Source organism: Carya illinoinensis, chromosome 13 (genome assembly GCF_018687715.1).
Source record: "Carya illinoinensis cultivar Pawnee chromosome 13, C.illinoinensisPawnee_v1, whole genome shotgun sequence".
NCBI lineage: Eukaryota > Viridiplantae > Streptophyta > Magnoliopsida > Fagales > Juglandaceae > Carya > Carya illinoinensis.
Window position 1 is genome coordinate 32,419,466 of NC_056764.1, and position 20,561 is coordinate 32,440,026.

General features: G+C 38.4%; 1 pseudogene; it reads right to left on the reverse strand.

The window, feature by feature from the left end:
* Positions 1–11,386: 11,386 nt before the first annotated feature.
* Positions 11,387–13,952, reverse strand: LOC122291167 (annotated as a pseudogene).
* Between the last annotated feature and the right edge of the window lie 6,609 nt (positions 13,953–20,561).

Consider the following 20,561-nt stretch of genomic DNA (forward strand, 5'->3'; position numbering starts at 1 on the left):
GTGAGCAAGGCCGAACATGAACTTCATGATCCAAAATCCGTGGAGTTGATTGCTATGTTAAGAGGCCTTCAGTTCATCTTACATCTGGGCATACTAAAGATTATTTTGGAGAGCGATAGCTTATTGATGGTGGAAGCCTTAAATGCTAACCAAGACTCATTATCACTTCAAGGTAAACTGTTGAAGGAAGTTAGGAGTTTACTAAATGTCTTTGAAGACGATCAAGTTCAACATGTTGTTAGAAGCGGAAACCAGGTGGCTCACATCCTTGCTAAGCATGCGTGGTCGGTTTCAGATACAAAATTGTGGATGGGAACAATTCCTCCTTTCTTGTCTCAGTACCTTTGGCTTGATAGCCAGAATGTAACCGTTTAGTACGTTTTATGAATGAAATGCCGTTTGTTAAAAAAAAAAAAAAAAAACTTTTAACTAGGAAAAAAATTAAAAATTACATTAATCCAAACAATCAATATTCACGGAGAAGAAATGATGAATTTGGCTATAACTAAAGCTGCTAGCTACTGAAACCCTAATTCCAACATTAGAAATATTTATTATAGCTAAAAAACCAGTCAAATTAAGAATATTCTAAGGTATAAACCTCAGCATATCACATGTGATAAATGTGATAAATGCTAAGACAACAGAGATCAAAACAACAGAAACCCCAAAAGATATTCTTATTGATATAAGAATAGATGTTTTCTCTAAACATGCAAATGCAAGATTATTAAACCATAAAAAATGTACGCACAAAAGAAAGTCTTATCTCATCTAATTATTACAAGTACTTTTTCAAATTTTCATATAAAATAAAATAAACAATTCAACCTTTTCAAATTCCAATATAACCTTTTTAAATTCCAATACAAAAATAATATAAAAACAATATATTGTAATAATATTTTATTCAATTTTCAACTTTAATCTCAACTCATTTCATCTCATGTCTGAAAACAAATGAGACAGTTATCACTACAACAGATTGGAGTTTTCCGGCGAGTCAAAATCGTTGGCAAAACTAGAAAAATCCCCGTTGTATCTCTATGCCGGCGATTAGAGACTCGCTGGTCAATCACCAGTACTATTCAGCCATTTCCACTATACTGCGGCGTCAAATAAATATCACCGCCAAATATGGCATATTTCCTAGTGATTCTCTAATCGCTGGCATAAGAATTCAAAAACTTAAAGCCATTTGCTAGCGATTAAGAAATCGCTGCCATTCAATATCCCAGCGTTTTTTGAAACGCTGGCAAAGGAATTTCATAACCGAATTTTTTCCCAACGATTTTTTAATCGCTGGCATATAAAATGGCAGCGAATTCTCAAATGCTGGCAAAGAAGATTAAAAACCGAAAATCAAATTCTAGCAATTTTTTAATCACTGCCATTTAATATTCCAGCGATTTAAAAATCATTGGCAAAAGAAATTCGGTTATGGAACTCCTTTGCCAGCGTTTGAAAAAACACTGGCATATTAAATCGCAGTGATTTCTTAATCGCTGGCAAATTAATTTATCAACCAAAAAGAAATGCCAGCACTTATGAAATCGCTGCCATTGAATATACCAGTGTTTTTTGAAACGCTGGAAAATGAATTTCAAAAAGAAAATCCTTTGCCAGCATTTTATAAATCGTTGGGATATCATATAGCATCGATTTAGAAAACGCTGGCAAAGGAAAAAGAAAACCAAATCCCACCTTGGAAGCGATTCAGAAATCGCTATTTTATATATTATGCAATGATTTTAATTTCGCTGCCAAACGAATTTGTAACTTGAATTTATATACCAGAAATTCAAAAATTGCTGGGTTATTAAATAGCAGCGATTTTTGAATCCCTGGCATATAAATTCTGGAACGAGAATGCCATTTAATAACCCAGCGATTTTTAAATCGCTGGTATATAAATTAAAAGCTTGAATTTGTTTTAGCAGCTATTAAAAAATTGATGCTAAATGAATATTGCAGCCCATAACCGTTTATTTCGTGGTTTTTAACATTTTTAAATGGCGAGTTTTCAATCGCTGCCAAAACAATTGCATCGAATTTTAATAACTCATTATTCTTACTGGGTCTCATGAGACCCAATAAGAATAATGGGTCTCATTAATAGTTCCCAAGCATAAAAATTCACCTTATTTTCTCCCTTTCATCCAATTGTACCTGATTGACATGATCAATTAACGTTTCCATACATCATTTCAATATAGCTAAGACCATTCTATCAAATTCAATAATTTCACACAAGTGTCAATTCAATTAACTATCATTGGGTGGAAATTCTTACTGATCATATCTCAAATACAAGCTGAGCTATTAATTACATAATAAACTATCGGCACTATTATATAATTGATTTGAAGACTATAGTATCACTAAAATAATCTATACCAAGTTACACATTGAAACTTTGAAGTGAGACTTATGTTTCAACATATACACTCTGCTAGGGTTCTCTCATGTTTGGTTCTATTAGGTTCATTCGCCTGACCGCATGGCAGCCTCTGATGGCCCGCCGCCCATGGCAGTCCCGGCCAGGTCCTTTTTCGATCTAGTCTCTTCGGTGCCTCAACCACTACCGGAGATGGAGGTCCCTTTCCGTCAGCCAAAAACCATCGATGGTGAACTGGTCTTCACGTTTTCAGTAGAGGAGATTGAAAAACTTGCTCAGCCGTTTCAGTTTTCCATTGTTCTGAAATTCCTTCGACAAAGGCCATCATTAGATGCGGTGAGATCCTTTATTCGTAATCGGTGGGGGTTGTCCAGCATGCTTGTTGTTTTAGCGATGCAGCGTCCATGCCATGTCTTCGTTCGGATGGCTAACGAGATGGATTTTAATAAGGCCCTGTCCAAAGAATCATGTGAGGTAAATGGCATCTTCTACAGGCCTTTTGCATGGACACCAGATTTTGATGAAGATTATGAACCACCATGTGTACCGGTTTGGGTGTTCTTGCATGGGCTTCCATCGAGTTTTTACCAACCTTCAGTGTTAAAGATGATCGCAGCTCCCATTGACAGGTTTATTTGATGTGATAATTCCACTACGTGTGCTACGTGTACAGATGGTGCTCGGATATGTCTGGAAGTTGATTCTTCAAAGGCTCCGATTACTTATTTTTGGATCGGTAAGCTTGGGGTCCCGAGAAGTAGAAGGCAGGAGATTAATTTTGAGATGCTGCCGGCATACTGCTCCAAGTGTAAATGTCAAGGACATAACGCTCAAACATGCCACAAGGAAACTGATCAGAAGAAGTATATGAAAGGCTCAAAGAAATGGGTAAAAATTGATGTGAAGCCTACGGATGATAGGGCGACCGATCTTGTGATTTCGGGAAATACTGAGAAAAAGCTGCAACAGGAAGCTTTGGTGCATCATGAAGTTGCTGCAGTGGTCGAGAATCCCCCTATGTTGAAGGCTGACATTGTTGGAAAGAAGGTCTTAGAATATGCAACTAGAAATGGGAATGTTGATAGCATGGAGATATAGATTTTTCAGGTTCATCGGCATGAAACAGGCCAGGATTATGTAGAGGAACCAAGTTCCTCTAATGGATACTTGGGTCAAGAGTTGGAACATGGTGTGGCTTTGATAAGTGAAACGTGTGTGGCAAAAGGTGCTGGTTCGATGTTGGGTACCCCAGATAAGGAAGGGAAGTCTAATGATATTCCTCTTTTTCAAGTCACGGAACTTATGGAGGATGGGTCCAGCTTGCATGATGAGATTATGATACTGGATAATGATGGCGAGCATGTGGAGAACCTAATTTCTACAGGATGTAATGATGGGGACAATAAAGAGTTGGCTGATGAAACACAATCGGATCATGAAGTTGAGATAGTTAGTATGAAAGAGGATATGCAAAAGGACTATTTACGGACTCGAAAGACATGACTAAAAAATCAGTTAAGTTTATGAAAAGAAACTCTACCCGGGCTATTACTCGTCCTAATAAGCTGAATTTATAATTAGTCCAATTCTCTTTTGGAACATACGGGGAGTTTGCTCTTCCAAGTTGATGTTGAGGAATATTATTAAAAAATTCAAGCCGAATATTATTGCTTTTGCTGAGCCTTTTTTGAGGGAAGATAAAATAACTACTCTTTTGGGGAAGTATAATTGTAATAGTTTTGTCACTAATGAGAGGCATAGTGGGAAAATTTGGTTGTTGTGGAACTCTGAGATCTCTATACAGTGGTTGAATGGGTCGAACCAATTTGTATCTGTGAAAGTTGAGGAGAACGGGCTTGTTTTTATTCTTACTATAGTCTATGCTAAGTGCAACCTTGTTGAAAGGAAGAATCTTTGGGAAGATCTGGTTAAGATGGGTAATGGAAATCTTCTGTGGATTCTCTGCGGCGACTTCAACATTATAAGAGAGGATTCAAAACGATGGGGGGGACACCCTCGACCTTTTTCTACTATGGGGGACTTCAATATTTGCCTTCAAAACTGCAATGTTATGGATATGAGATCACAAGGCACGTCGATGACCTGGTGTAATGGTCAAAGCGACTTAGCTCGTAGTTGGGCAAGGTTAGATCGTTGCTTTCTTAATTCTATTTTTCTTAATTATTTTCCTAACGTCTTTTCTCAGGCTTTCTCTCGTTCTACCTCTGATCACTCTCCTTTAGTGATTCTGATGGGTGAAGACCGTTCAGGTATGGGCCTAGTCCTTTTCGTTTCCAATTTATATGGACTAACCATGCAGATTTCCTTAGATTCGTGGAGGGGAATTGGAATCAAGCTGGGATTGGTTCTGGTCTTTTTAATTTATAGTTTAAGCTTAAAAGACTTAAGGTGGCACTTAGGGATTGGAATCAAAGTGTTTTTGGGAGGACAGATGTGATTATCAAGGATATTGAGCAGCGTATTGATCGCCTGGATAATAGCCTTCAGAATTCTTATTCTATTGAGGATGATAATGATCTCTTGGCTGCCAATTTGGAACTCTTAACTTGGAAGGGTCGGAAAAACATTCAACTGTCTCATATAAATAAGAAAAGATGGTTGATAGATGGGGATAATAACTCAAAATTTTTCCATGCGTATTTGAATGCTAAAAATCAAAAAAGGGTTACTGATATGTTTCTTGCAGATGGTACTCATTTAAATAACCCTCTTGAGATTCATAAGGCCATTGTTGAGTATTTTAAGCAGTTTTTGAGTCAGAATAGCATTGTGAGTTTTCCAGTTTACGGGATTTGATTTCCCTAGTGATTACTGCGGATGAGAATTTGATGCTTTGTAGTATTCCTTCGATGGGTGATATTAAGGATGCTTTGTTCAGTATTCTTATTGATAGTAGCCCGGGTTCGGATGGTTTTGGTTCTGGTTTCTTTAGATCCTGCTGGGAGATTGTTAAAGCATACCTTTTGGAGGCGATTTCTGAGTTCTTTTAACATCAGTTACTCCCTAGATATTATTCAGCGTCTTTTATTGTTCTTATCCCAAAGGTTGAATCTCCTACGGGCTTTGATAAGTTTAGGCCTATCAGTTTGTGCTTTGTGGTTTATAAGATCTGTGCGAAAATTTTGGTGGGCTACCTCACAAATGTGGTTCCTAAGATGATTTCCCAGGAGCAATACGCCTTTATTCCTAGTCGTAGTATTTTTGAAAATATCAGTCTTACGCAGGAAATGGTTCATTCTATTAATAAAACCACTATAGGGGGAAATGTCTTGGTTAAGCTTGATATGTCCAAGGCTTATGATAGAGTGAATTGGAGGTTCCTTATTCATGTTCTGGATTCTTTTGGGTTTTCTCCTCAGTTTTGCGCTTTGATAAACCTCTGTATGTTGGTATTCTATTATGATGAATGGTACCTCTTTGGGTTTCTTTAAGGGCGAGCATGGTCTGAGGCAAGGCAACCTGCTGTCTCCTTATTTATTTGTCATTATGCAGGAGACGCTATCTCAGCTGCTCAAGAATGCTTTTGATAATGGCAAAATTGGCAGGTTTTCTCAAGCTAGAGGTACTCCCTTTATTTCCCACCTTATGTATACGGATGATATTGTTATTTTTTCTAATGGTGGGAAGAAGTCTATGAAAGGGTTGATGGATGTGCTTAATCTTTATGAGAATTGGACAGGTCAGATTCTTAATAAGAATAAAAGTGCTATTTTGTTTTCTAAGAAGATATCTGATCCTAGAAAGTCTTCTCTTCTTCGTATGACTGGTTTTTCAGAAGGATCTTTTCCCTTTAAATATCTGGGAGTTCCTATTGTGATGGGTCGTCTGAAGCTTTGTGATTTTGGTGATCTGATTGGTAAATTTAATAAGAAAGTTGTAGGGTGGAAAATGAAATTGCTTTCTACTGGGGCCGTGTTATTCTTTTACGTCATGTTTTATCGAGCATGGCAACTCATCTCATGGTCGTTCTTCATGTTCCCCATGGTGTTTACATGGCGCTGAATAGGATTATGAGTTCCTTTTTTTGGGGTGATTTTGAAGGGAAAGGAAAGAGGAAGTGGGTGGCTTGGAAAAATATTTGTCATCCTACGGAGGAAGGCGGTTTGCGTATTCGGGACTTTGAGGAGATTCAAAGGGCCTTACATATGAAATTTGCTTGGCATCTAATTCAGGGGCATTCTTTATGGGAAAATTTTTTTAGAGGCAAGTATGTGCAAGGTAGTCACTTGAAAGCCATTGTGCATTGCATCCCGGAGGTTTTAAATAATTCTAAGTGGCTGGTGAAAGAAGCAAATGTGTCTTTCTGGTATGATAATTGGGCGGATGGGGGTCCTATTGGTGATCATTTTCCAGTTCTTGAGAGACCTTTGCTTAGAGTCGAAGAGTGTCGGCTTGATAATGGTTGGGATACTTCTCTCTTGGAAAGATTAGTGGGTTCACAAAAGCCGAAGATTTGTTTCAGCTTTTGGCGACTAGGAGGGATGGTCAGGATATCCTTATTTGGATGAGAGATAACAATGGGAAGTTTAATACTAGAAGTGCTTGAGATTGTATCCGTGTGAGAGCTCCTTCGTTACCTTGGGCAAATTGGATTTGGCATACTCATATTCCCAAGAAAATTTCTATTATAATGTGGAAGGCGTACCATAATTGTTTGAGTGTGGATGAGAAGATTAAGAATATTGGCATTCCTATTTTTTCTAAATGTAATTGTTGTGCCAGGGACATATGGAGGATTTAAATCACATACTCTATACAGCTGATTTTGCCAGATGTATTTGGAGGTTGGCAGTGACACATCTAGGTGTTCATATGGGTGTTTTCAATACTTGGAAGGAGCAAATTAATTTCTGGTTTCGGCGTGCTAGTAAGTCTTCTCAGTTAAGGTTTATCTTTGGTATTCTTCCCTCTATTGTTTCTTGGCGACTTTGGGATAGACATTGCAAAGCTCGGGTTAAAGATAAAGTGGATTCAGTTCAGTCTATTTGGCATGTTATCAAGTTTTGGATTCAAAGGATTATGTCGTTATTTATGAAAGTCGCTAGGATTTCTATTCAAGATGAGGCTATTCTGAAAAGGTTGGAGATCCCAGTTTGTTTATCCTAAGCCTAGGCAAATTCGTGTGATCAGGTGGAAGCAGCCACCCCAAGATTGGATGAAACTCAACTCGGATGGTAGTAGTTTAGGGAATCCAGGGCCGGCTGGTGTTGGTGGGGGGGGGGGGGGGGGAGGGGGGTTATTCGTGATAGTCTTGGTAGGTTGCATTCTGCTTACTCGGTTTTCTTGGGTCAGGGTTCTAATAATTTTGCTGAATTGAGAAGTTTGTTGGAAGGGGTTAGGAGGTGCCATTAGTTTGGTTTTCGTCGGGTTGAGATTGAGGTTGATTCCCAATTGATGGTTGGCTGGTGTACTAAGGGTGAGTATAATATTTGGTACCTAGAATATTTTTGAGAGGATTTGTGGGGACTTTTGGGCTGTATGGAGTTTCGCATGCATCATGTTTTTCGTGAAGGTAATGTGGTCGCTGATTTTCTAGCCAAAAGGGGAGCTGGGGGTTTCAATATGGATTGGTCTGTTAATGACTCCTTACCCGATCAGCTCCGTGGTCTACTTCATATGGAAAGAATTGGTCTTCCCTATTTGCGCTTTTCGTAGTCCTAGTACGTCTCTTTTTATTCTTGAAAATTGTATGTTGACTGCTCGTTTTGCAAGTGCTTTGGCTTTGGTCCTGGTTGTTTGGTTTCTGATTTTTTTTACGTTTAGTTGGTTGGTTGTTTTAGGCATGTTAGAGCTGGTCTCTTTTTTGGCTATTTTGTCTGTTGGGTTGATTTGTTTGGACACTTGGTTTTGGGTCTTTTTTCTTAGTGTTTATCTTGTAAGCCCCCAAGTGTTATGATGTTACCACGGTATTCCTCCGCCATAAGTGAGGGCTTATTAATAAAATTGGGACGGGGCCACTATGTGGGTGGCTACCAGCTCTTCTTAAAACAAAAAGAGAGAGAGAGAGAGAGAGAGAGAGAGAGAGAGAGAGAGAGAGAGAGAGAGAGAGAGACCCACACTTGGGCACTTTGGGCATTTGATTAACAAAGGTGGCGAGCACGAATATAGAAAACTGACGCCTATTTATGTGATTGCCCAAGCTTGTATGGCCATATCACCCTGCTAATCAATTACTCTTCTGACCTATTGCATGGAAGTCAGTACATCCGTACTTTCTGCTTATCATAAAATAGTGAAACCCAATCATAATGTATCCAAGTAATTGGAAGATGATCCCTTAAAACTAATATTTAGGCAGTTACCTTAGTCTTTGCATTAAGTGCATCCCGGGCCCATCATTGCTCCATGGTCGGAGTTAGTACAATTGCTCATTTGCTATGCAGTAGGAAGATCCACCCCCATATGTTGCATGTATACACTTTAAATCCCTTTAAAGCACTCATCAAGTAGCAATAAGATCCAACACAAATGCAACGTATGTCTTGGAAACACAAAATGAATCAACAGTAGTGCACCGGTACTATTTAGCCCCAAGAGTGAAGTGCAACCTGAACAAGGAGGAAAAGACAAATAAATGTTCCTAACGTGTAGTCAGCTAAATGACCAGGCAATTATTTAGCAATGACTCCATCAAATTTATATCTATGGATTAACAAAGCATTCTGAAAACAGTTGCCATATATGACACAAATCTATTACACCCAACCTATGTATGATGATATAAACATATATGCCTTTTCATAAACATACATTGTGCTGAATGTATGTACCATTAATTCAAGTTTATTCTTCTTTTTTTGGAATCTTTCATTTTTTAATTGGATAAAACAGAAGTAATTTATGAAATGCAATGTTTGTGCGAATCAAAATGTGTCCTCTTGTGCTTACAAAAGAAAACCCCTCAATACATTCTAGGAAAGAGAATGCAACAATATAAAATGTCTTGTATATGCAGAAGTTTGTACAATAATTACACATTCAGGCTGAATAACATTACATATCTAGGCTGAATAATCTGGATATGTTCTTATGGACATCACATCAATATATAATGGATGACCTGGTTTTTAAGAGCTCTGTTAATAATTACATGGTATATAATGTGGTTTTGTTTCTATATTGGTATATTTCTGCTTCCTCTCTACATTACCCTACTGCCAAGAAATACAGCACCTGTGACCATTATATAGTGGTAATAATCATAGAATTGGCTTGGTGGGGGTTCGCTATTTGTTTCCTTCAAAGTGATTTCTATAAAATATATGAATGCTTTCCACTTTCTGAACCCAAAATATCTCTAGAAACCATTATTATTGTCCCTTGGGATATTTTCATGAAAATAATTGTCACTTTGAACAGATGCAGAGAGAAAACATTTGCTCATATTTTGTTATTCCAACAAAGTGTTCTATCATGTTGTCTGGCTGCTCAGCATGCATCCATACGTGGCCTTTTACTCAGGAGTAGTAATGTGCAGTTGTTTTTAGCATCATCTAGTTGTTCTAGGTTTAAGGCAGATAGGGCATAATGGTTCCTCAGTCAAATGAGTTAAATTAGTGTCAATCCCCATAAGGATGTATGAATCATGGTTTCAGCTGGCAGTCTCTGTCACCTAAGCCTTCTTTGAACAATGCGCAAGTTATTATTTCTCATTGATGCGCATGTAATGTGCTAGAATTCTATGATCTCTCTCTCTCTTTTTAATTGCTCGCAGGATTTTTTTAATAGCCATTTCCTACCAGCTCTATACTATTATTTGTGTTCATCCACTAAACTTGCTGGTAAAGGGATCCCAGTGTATAACCTAATGGGTTGCTTATTTAATCCCCCTTTTGGCTTCTAAAATCTGACGTGAATAATGCCTTGTCAAAGACATGATTGGCAACTTGCCTTAAAGTAATTACATAACTATAGTTTCATATAGAAGAAGCATGGAAAATCAGATTATGGGTGAAAAACCCACCCGGTCCATCAAAATGCATAAGAGTTCATAATCTACCAAGAAACATGTGAAATTTGAGGAATAACAACTGAATTAAAGTGACCAAACCTGGCAAGCAGTAATAGTACTACAACCACATTTCGTCTGTCTGTTCATTCTATCAGTAGTGGCAAACACGCCTCCTCCATCACTCCCCTGCAATATGTTTTTATCACAGTTATGATGTTTACATGGAATATATATTCGGTTCTGACCCATCCACAGAATTAAATCTCCATTACCATGTAAAAGTTGACAGCCAAGAATTTAGGCATCGACTTTCCTGCTGCTTTGTAACAGGTACCAACCATCTCAGCCAGTGGAGTTGAATGCTCCTTGCAAGCTTCAGCCTCAACTGGAATTGTTGGGAAGTAATTCTGATAGAAAAGAGATGCACTTCTTGAATTCAGCATCAACAGACTCTTTTCTCTTAGGACATGAACCTCTTACCACCCCAGGATCTCCATCTGAAACCAAATCCATTAATAGACCAAGTCAGCGATTTTGGATAAAGTCATAACAACATTACCTTTACCAGCCCACCTTCATTTTCCACCATGTACTTCCACTTCCTTCAAAGTGTTAATTGCAGGTTGCTGAAAGATTTCAGTGGATACATTATTCAATTTCTTTATGACACTTGTGAAAAGATAACATTTTTATTTTTTTTAGCACCAAACAATCTAAAATGATTTCTTATAGATCCCCTAAAACAAGTAGTCTGAATGGTAAAATAACCATCCAGATGACATAGATATACACCAACCTCCAACCAACATGCATGGTTTTCCACTTACTCTAGAATTCAAATAGTAGATCTCCTACACGTAAATGTTGGTTATAATAGTAGTAACCCAAAACAATCCCAAATCTAATTCCTACTACTACTCCAACATTTATTTTTTAAGTAAAATTTGGTTTCTCCAGATCATCATTACCTTTTCGGGTCAGCTCATTCGTTCATCATTGCTAAGCACACTAGACCCTCTGTGCACCACCAGGCATGTCCTCATCCTCGTCTTATGCCTCTTGGGCCTGTGCTTGCTTGAGTCGCATTTCTTCCTCTATGTTCACATCATGCAGTGTAGTCTCTTCGCATTCATCCAGCTCCATGTCCGTCAGCTGCACCGAACTCCTTGGAGGCAGCACTGTCTCCAGTGTGTTGCACTACTCTGGGCTGAGGGTGTCTGGGAATTCGACTACAAAGTGAATGTACAATTTCCCTTTCATGAACGACCTCTGGTACATTGGAGTACAATCATTTATACCCTTGTATTGATCAGGCTTGACTACTTCTCCAGGTTCAAATTTGATGAGGAGCTGCCTACCATCCAAATGGGTCAATATGAATTGGAAGCCACAGTTGCTTCTGGTTGGTACAAGGTGTGCTCAACAAATAAGTCATCGCCCTTCCGCTTAAACTTGGGGTGTTCTTTCTGTTGCCAAACAAATACAATGTCCCCCCGTAACAGTATCGGGCGCTTCATCCCAGCTTCACTAGGGAATGTAATCTTTTGCCCATTTTGCATACCCTTCTCTACAATAACTTCCAAAACTTTCTTCTCCTGGACAACCTTCTCTACCTTGCACTGCAGGCAGCGGTCCTTGTCATTGATAGCTTCACCTGTACCCTTACACTTCAGCAAGCATGCTGCATTTGCTGAATCATAGAAGGACCAAGGTGCCTAATGGAGACTTTGATTCCAGAACCTTGACAACCAGAACAATTGTTTGAAGCACCTGACTTGGAGCCTTTACCCTTGCACTTGGAGCAGATTGCATTGCGAGAGAGGGACAACTTCTTGGATGTTCCATTGTAGAGGTCCTCTAAAGAAACATTGAGGGGATGGACCACATCCTCTCCCCTCCTCTACCTGCGGCCTTTGCTGGTTCCACCACCACCAAAAGGGTTGCCACCAAAGAACGACCGGAATATGTCAAACGGATCATGTCCGCTCTGAGATATGAATAAAAAACGTGGCATTCCTTTCTGGGAACAAAATGATTGAAGAACAAACATTTTTAAATGACCAGATGAATAAAGCCAGCATCATATCTCCTTTCAATCACCCACTTTATGATCTCAACCAGCCATAAATGAGATTGAAATAAGGATTCCCAACTAGATATAAAACAAACAGTACTAGCCTCCTACTGTTTGAATAAGAATATCAAAATAAACTCTACCAAAAAAACTCGGGGGAAAAGACTTATAACAACCTTAAAAAAGAAAATGATTTGATATGTAAATTTACAATATAATGAACAGAATAAAAAAATACGTTTGTTGAATATAAAAAACAAAAACAAAGAAAAATAAAAATTTGTACAATAGAACTCATTGTTCCATTGTATAATAGAATAAAAAAACCATAGAGAAGAAATCCTCATATTTGTGCAATAAAACTCATAATGTCATCAAATCTTGCTGACAACCAATACCGTGGAGAAATACAATTGAAGTGTATTCTAACAAAAATAAAGACAAACAATAATGGGCAGAGTAAGCATCTCAGAGAAAACCAATTATCAATAAGTTATTACAAGTCAGTCATCTCAGCTAAAATAAGTGCTACTCCCAACTCTAAAATGGTGAAAGGGGTTGGTGGAGTACAATTCCAAAAAGGTACACATTGTTCACTATATTATTTTTGAAAATGCATAATAAACACTTGACAGATACATCCAAACCTTTTTACATTCAATCATAACAGCATACCTTAGGAATGAGTTTGATAGTAGGTTTGATTGGAACTGCTGCTAAATAAACAACAAGAAGGAAGAAAGAGCCTCAGAGAGAGTCTCGAAGTGAGAAGCATATAAGAGAGTGTCTCAATCAAAAAAGCATAGAAGAGATTATTAACATAGGTCATACTAAAAGAAAGTGACAAACGCTAATAGTAACATTTAATTTTGTCCAACGATATAATCATACGACTGGAAAGTGACAAACGACTACTGAATATTGTGTGTGATCTACTACTACGAACATTCATATTAGTCTTGCAAAAGTGCCTATTAAGTGCGAAAAAAAAAAACACGCATGTAACAAGTTGGACAAACTAAAATTAACATGTAAGAAGCCTAAGGCCACTAAGTTATGCATTTAAGTCAAACCTTCTCCTGATTCTATGAGCTTCAACACTTGCTCGGCGTTGCTAAAAATTTCTGCCCTTAGACTTGCAACAAATTGCCCACGCTAAAAGGCAAGAAAAATCAGTGATTCTATACATCTAAACGAACTATAATAAACTCTAAAACTGTCAATACCAACCTCCAAACTCATGTATTTGCAATTTCTGGTTCTCTATGACTAAAAGATCATTAATTTCTTCATTATAAATTTTTGTAAAGGAAACCTGAATAAGAAGCATGACAGTCAGCTATCTGAATTTATTACGCACCAACAGAAATCCTGTTTGAATTGAAAAGATCGTTATAAATAAATACAACATCAGGAACATTCATGGACCCGCTTACCATATGAATTTTTGCAAATATATCTTTAACTGCCCGGCGAATAATCCCAGGATCAATTTTATAGCCATTCATGGTGAAAGTCTTGCCACTACTAGTTTTTCCATATGCAAATGTTGTTCCTATAAAAGTGCTCCTTAATCAACTTCAATGCTAATATCTAAATGACATGTCTAATTAAAAAAGGAAATCAGTACATTCTTCTTTTCACATTCCGCGTTAAATAGACATAGAAGATATTCTGGTTAAGCCCCAATACTGTTTTGTGGTCACCTCGACCACTTGAAGAGTGGTCGTTAGAGAGTACTTACCTCTTGGTTTTGATGTCTTTCGAGTTTGGCATGGCAAAGAGGCAACGGAACCCTCGTATAATTTTCCAGAAATTTAGAAGCAAAATACATGCTCAAAAAACTCCTCAAAAAAGATGACATCGAGCCGATCCTTGCGTCTTCTCCCCAATGTTGACATAGTACATTTTATATTTGCCCAGCTGTCATGGTGACTACCAAAAAACCACCCAAACTTCCAAAAAACGTAGGACCCCCCCTTATGGGTCGAGGATCTCATTACACTGAGTCTATCGATATGACTCAGTGAATGACGAATGATCCTTAAAAAAGGACTGAAGCATTTTGTCAGTAGCGAACTGATGCTCCCTAATAGCCCACATCTCTGATCTCATTTCTTCCAGCTGACTCTTATAGTCATCAGCATCTTTCTTATGTTGTTCAGCATCTTTTTGTGTCTTTCAATCTCAGATAGGTAGCATTGCATTTTAAGTTGGTCACGTTGTCACGAGGACTCAGGGATGACCATCTCCTCGAGTCCTCGCGCAAATCCAGGTCAATGGCCAAGGACCTCCCTAAAGACAGTCATAGTTGCCTCATCACAACGTTGATCTGGTTCTAGGCCATCCAATCTACCTTGCATCTCCTTCTACACAATGGTTAAACAATAATTATTAACAATCTCAGCATGTGCTATGTATGCAATATATTATTATCAGAAAGAAACATGAAGGACTGGGACTATAAGTGTACTACTCATGTAAGCATCTTCCGTAGCTTCTATCACAAACTTATTTGACTTCTTCGACCAGCGTGTCTCCTTATAGAAGTTAACCAAATTCTCATTCTCAGCGTGCTACATTTTTTAGCATTAAGTATAAGATTTCAATTTTTTTCGATTGAAAAATTATTGGCAACCACATTTGCCATTTTAAGCTTAACATCATTGAAATGTACCACTACCTAACACTTAGTTAATCATATCACCCAATCACAAAACACACTTTAAGTTCACATGTAGAGGGCAATATTTATTAATACTTAAAAGATACTTAAAATTTATTGGTATGAATCCTCATACCTTTTGCTCAAGTATTCAGACGAATGATTTACGTCCTGATGTGTGATTAAGTGCCTGCTTCTTTCGGTTCTCCTGATTTTGAGATGAAATTTTCTGCCATGCACATAAGTCATGTTAGCTTAGTTAAACAACCGGATTTGCCACAACAACAATGGAACATATTAAATGGAAGAATTTATGGTTTAATTTGAGAAAGAGCATATATACTTTAAAGGCATCACTACCCCACCTACCACACAACTTGACCCATACAAGGGGGTCCACTAAGCTTGTCCCATGAGCTAACGCTTCTTCATCGCTTCCAAAGGATTCATAAATCTTGTGCAAGTCGTGATGGAAGCTGTTGAAGTGCTTACGAAGTGCCTTTGTCACTGTCAATTGGTGGTTTTCACATTCCCAGTCGAGCACGAAGTCAGACTACAAGTCATAGCAAACTAGTATTAATGTGACGGTTATACTACATAAACCACTTCTAACTAATAATTTGAAATTAACCAACCCGATAACTTACCCGAACGCGGTCAATTAGCTCCTCTTTCATGGCATCAGTCCATCGCGCATAACTCATGTCACAAAATTGTTTAACAATCCATGATACTCGTGTTGTGAACATAGAACCATGTTCACAACACGAGGCAGTCTCACCATCGTTAATCTTTAAAAGCACTTTACTGTGCTTCCTCGCCTTCTCAAACTCGATGCATCTAGCGGGCCCACGAGATCTTTTTCTCTGTTGCTGCATTACTTCGTGCTCCGTGGGGGCGTCCGCAACTGTATATCAAAATATACACTAGATTAGTGTATGTAATCAAAAAATGTATCTTTACACTTACAAGCACATATGGAAAGGTCAACGCATTCATATTGAAAAATCACACACCAATTTGTGGTATACTGCTTTCTTCCATTCTTGCGTCTTTTCTAGGAGGCGATTGTTCCCTCACTGCTTTGAGTTCTCGAATAGGCGCAGGTGTGGGAATTGGGTTGGTTGAGGGTGGGGGATTTGGAGGCTGTGTCGAGTCATCTAAGGAGGATTGATTACACTCCTCAGGGCTATGATATAAGGAGATTTTCGCTCCCCGTGGTCGGTTGTGGCAAGCCAAGTACGGTATATGGCCTCTAGCACGAATACCCTGGAGTCTCCCTCCACCTCTAGAACTAGGTCCCGCTCGGTCACCTACGTGTGTATGAGTTAATATCATTGTGTTTAAACGTCAAGTCCATTCCACAAAATATCTCAAAGTCACAGAAACAATAGAAATGAATTGATCAGTTATCTACCGTTTTCAATTACTTCATGGGTAGCCTAACCCATGAAGAGCATGTGTATTTGAATGACAATAACTTAACGATCTAAATTATATACCTTGATAACTGATAGTGCTCCTCATGCCTCCAACTTGAAGATGGGATTGCATGATAAACCGAAAGAATATGTGAAAGGAAATCCCCCCAAACTTTGTCCACTTCAGCCTTAATGCAACGTAGTAATGTTTTCCCCTCACCTGAGCAAGAATAATATGATACACATTAGAAGTCAAAAAAATTTAGAAGAAATAAATATATGAAAACATAAATGTTAAGAACTACATATTAATTCAGTCCTAGTATTCAAAAATTATACTTAATGGTTCTAATAAATCAATCAAAAAATGAATGTCATACTTAATGGATTTAATCTGCTGTACCAACCTTCCGTAAAGATTTTTGTTTCTGGCTTGTAATTATAAATCTGAAGCATACTCTTCATCTGTGGATAGATCATCCTCATCTGAATATTCCCCCTCACTATACGCATCTCCAGAACCAGAAGGAATCATGTCATCATTAATCAACCCAGATTCTTCTATAACTTGACCATCCACATGCATGACTTCTCGTGCATCAATATGACTAGGTGGCATATCAATCCTATCCAGTGGAGTTGACACTGGATCTGCATTATCGTACTGAACTGGTTCATAATAATCTGATGACTCACTTTCCTGATCGGCTTCATTAGTACTTGGAAAACCCACATTAATATCTTCCTGAGTGCTCGACACGAACGGAATGTTGTAGACATTCCTATTTGTATAGTTCTGCACAACGTCCCAATTCCCTTTCGACCTTAAATCTCTTATGTAGAAACATTAATCAGCCTGACTCACCAACACGAATGGTTCGTCCTTATACCAAGTCCTGTTCATGTTGACACTAATCATATGGTCATCCACCCGCACTCCTCGTTTTCTATCACCAACGTCAAACCAAGCACATTCAAATAGGTACACCTGATGCCACTCTATGCAGCGTAGCTCGATGATATTTTTAAGACAACCGTAAAAGTCTGCGTTATTTGTGGCATTATCCCTGGTACCAACACTCCAAAATTTTGTGTACGTCAGTGCCTTTCACGATGCTTCATATGAAACCTTTTTCTATTTATTATGCAAGCATCATATGATGAAACCCACCAGTCAGGCTCGCAATCCAACACATACAGATCAGCAGATACAACAAGTGCATTTTTGGTACGATGTTCCTGGATCTATAAAAAAAAAAAATGAAAATTTACAATATATATTTTCATCATTCCAAAACATGTCAAAAAATCTATAATATTTGACATGTGATAAGGATGGAGAAGAACTTACACGGTGCTTGAACCAAGTTAGAAAGTCAGTTTGATGCGTGCGATCGATGGAACTTGGGTGTTGTGCATTACATTTCTTGTAGTGTTCCCAACATTTGGGGCACGGAATCGCAAACCAACAATGGCAAAACGTTATTGTTTCATATATAAAAACTGGTTAAAATTGAATGTAGGTAGATTTTGCAGTAAACTCGTTGATGCTTACTATATATAGGGTCCAATCTCCGAACAATTGTTGAGCACATACCAGATGGCTGCCTTAAAGAGTTTATCTTCTAATTGCACATTGGAAGCTATACCCAAGGGACGAACTTTCTAGTTAAAAATTATGAATCCATCTATAGTTTCCTCTTCATCAGCATCAATATTGCGGTCCGCTCGATTGAACTTCGTCTCTACATCTTGGAGGTATATGGAGCAAAATGTCAGGCATTTAGTGTGAATGTAGGCCTCGGCTATTGAACCTTCTGGTCAGGTTTTATTCTTAACATACCACTTGAATTTGCCGAGATATCTCTCAAATGGGTACATCCACTTATATTGTACTAGTCCCCCAAGTATGGCCTCACGGGGCAAATAAATAGCTACGTGGATCATGATATCGAAAAGGGAGGGAGGGAATATCATCTCCAGTTTACAAAGAATTGTGACAATATCTGTTTGGAGCTGGGATTGGCGATTCACATCCAATGTTCAAGCACACAACTCTTTGAAGAAAGTGCTAAGTTCAGTCAAAGCCAAACAAATGTCACTTCTTAAAAAACCCACAGCAGCGATTGGGAGTAGTCTTTGAAGGAAAACATGATAGTCATGGCTTTTCAACCCAATAATTTTGCAATCGCGTAGAGAAACACAGTTTGAGATATTAGAAGAGAACCCGTCTGGAAATTTTATATCGGCCAACCACTCATAAAATTTATTCCTTTCATCTTCGTGTAGTGTGTATAGTGCATTTGGCATTGTTACATGATCACCTTCATGCCTCAAATGTAACTCTTTTCTATAGCCCAATATCTCTAGGTCACGCCTTGAATTGATATTATCCTTAGTTTTTCCTGAACTGTTCATTAAAGTGAATAAGATGTTTTCGGCAATATTCTTCTCAATATGCATAACATCTAAATTATGCCGAAGTTGAAGTGTTGACCAATAAGGTAACGTGAAGAATATGCTGCACTTTGTCCAATTCAGCTTTTCAGCAGTACGTTTTCTCTTCCTACAAGATTTGCCAAACATCACATCCCCAATCATCTACAATCAAGTTAGAATATCGTATCCTCCTATATCTCTTGGTGGCATGCAATGATCTTCTTTACCATTGATCAACCCTTTTCTCCTTCTCCACATGTGATTCGACTGTAAGAAACGTCGGTGTCCCATATAACAATGTTTTTGGCCATATTTCAACCAATTGGAGTCTATGTTGGCATTACAAGTCGGACAAGCTAGTTTTCCCTTTGTTGACCAGCTAGAGAGATTCTAGTAGGCAGGAAAGTCATTGATTGTCCACAATAATGCAGCATTAGTTAAGGCATCATAGGTAGGTACCCCATATTCCCAAAATTCAAGCAATTCATCAATCAACAGCTGCAAGTAAACATCGATCTCATTCCCCAGTGACCTTGGGCCTAGATTAATCCAAGATGTTATAAAGAATGGTCTTTCGTGCATGACCACGGCGGCAAGTTATACGGGACAAGGATCACAAGCCAAATGCTATGAGGTTTAGCCAAGTTGTTGAACAGAGTGAAGCCATCACTTGCTAGTCCGAGCCTAACATTGCGAGGATCTGCAGCAAACCAACTATTATGTTCATCAAATTTCTGCCAACACTCAGAGTCAGCTGGATGTCTCATACTGGTATCTTCTATCGACTATTAGTCTTTATGCCATCTTATTTCACCTGCTATCTTTGCAGACATAAAGAGACACTGCAATCTCAGTTTCAACGAAAAATGCCACAACACTTTTTGAGGTATAACGCATGATCCATGCGTATTTGGAATCCACCTCGAAGCCTTACATACAAGGCATTCATTAAGAGAGGCATTTTTCTTCCAGAATAAAATGCAGTCGTTGGGGGCATGCATGGATTTTGTTGTAATTGAATCCTAACCCGCGCTCCAAAGACTTTGACTCCTCATATGATTGTGGCAAAAGCGCATTAGGAAAGGAAGACCGCAACAGATCAAGGAGCATGTCAAATGACTTAATTGACCATCCACCGATTGATTTGATATGTAATAACTTGACAATAAATGACAACTTTGTAAATTTAATACACCCATCAAAAAGAGGACGTCAGGCATCCTCCTGTAGCTTGTCAAACGTAGTTGATGGTGAACCTTCTGGTATTGGTGGCCTATTTGGTGCAGTCGTGTTGTCTTCAAGCACATCAACAAAGGTGCCTGACCGGATGTCATCTAACATATGCTGCATGTCATCGATGTAATCAACTTCTAGTAAAAACTCATCACCAACATCATCGTCACTGACGTTCAATATTGCCTCCTCCTCCCCATGAAATATCCACTATGTTTGATCACTTTGATAAACAAATGGGATTCCACCTCATTTGTTGGTAGCCACAGATTGTAAAGGCATGTACGGCATGGACAACAAATATGATCCCATCCAGAAGCATGCCTTCGTGCTTGTGTGAGGAAATTTTTAACCCCTTC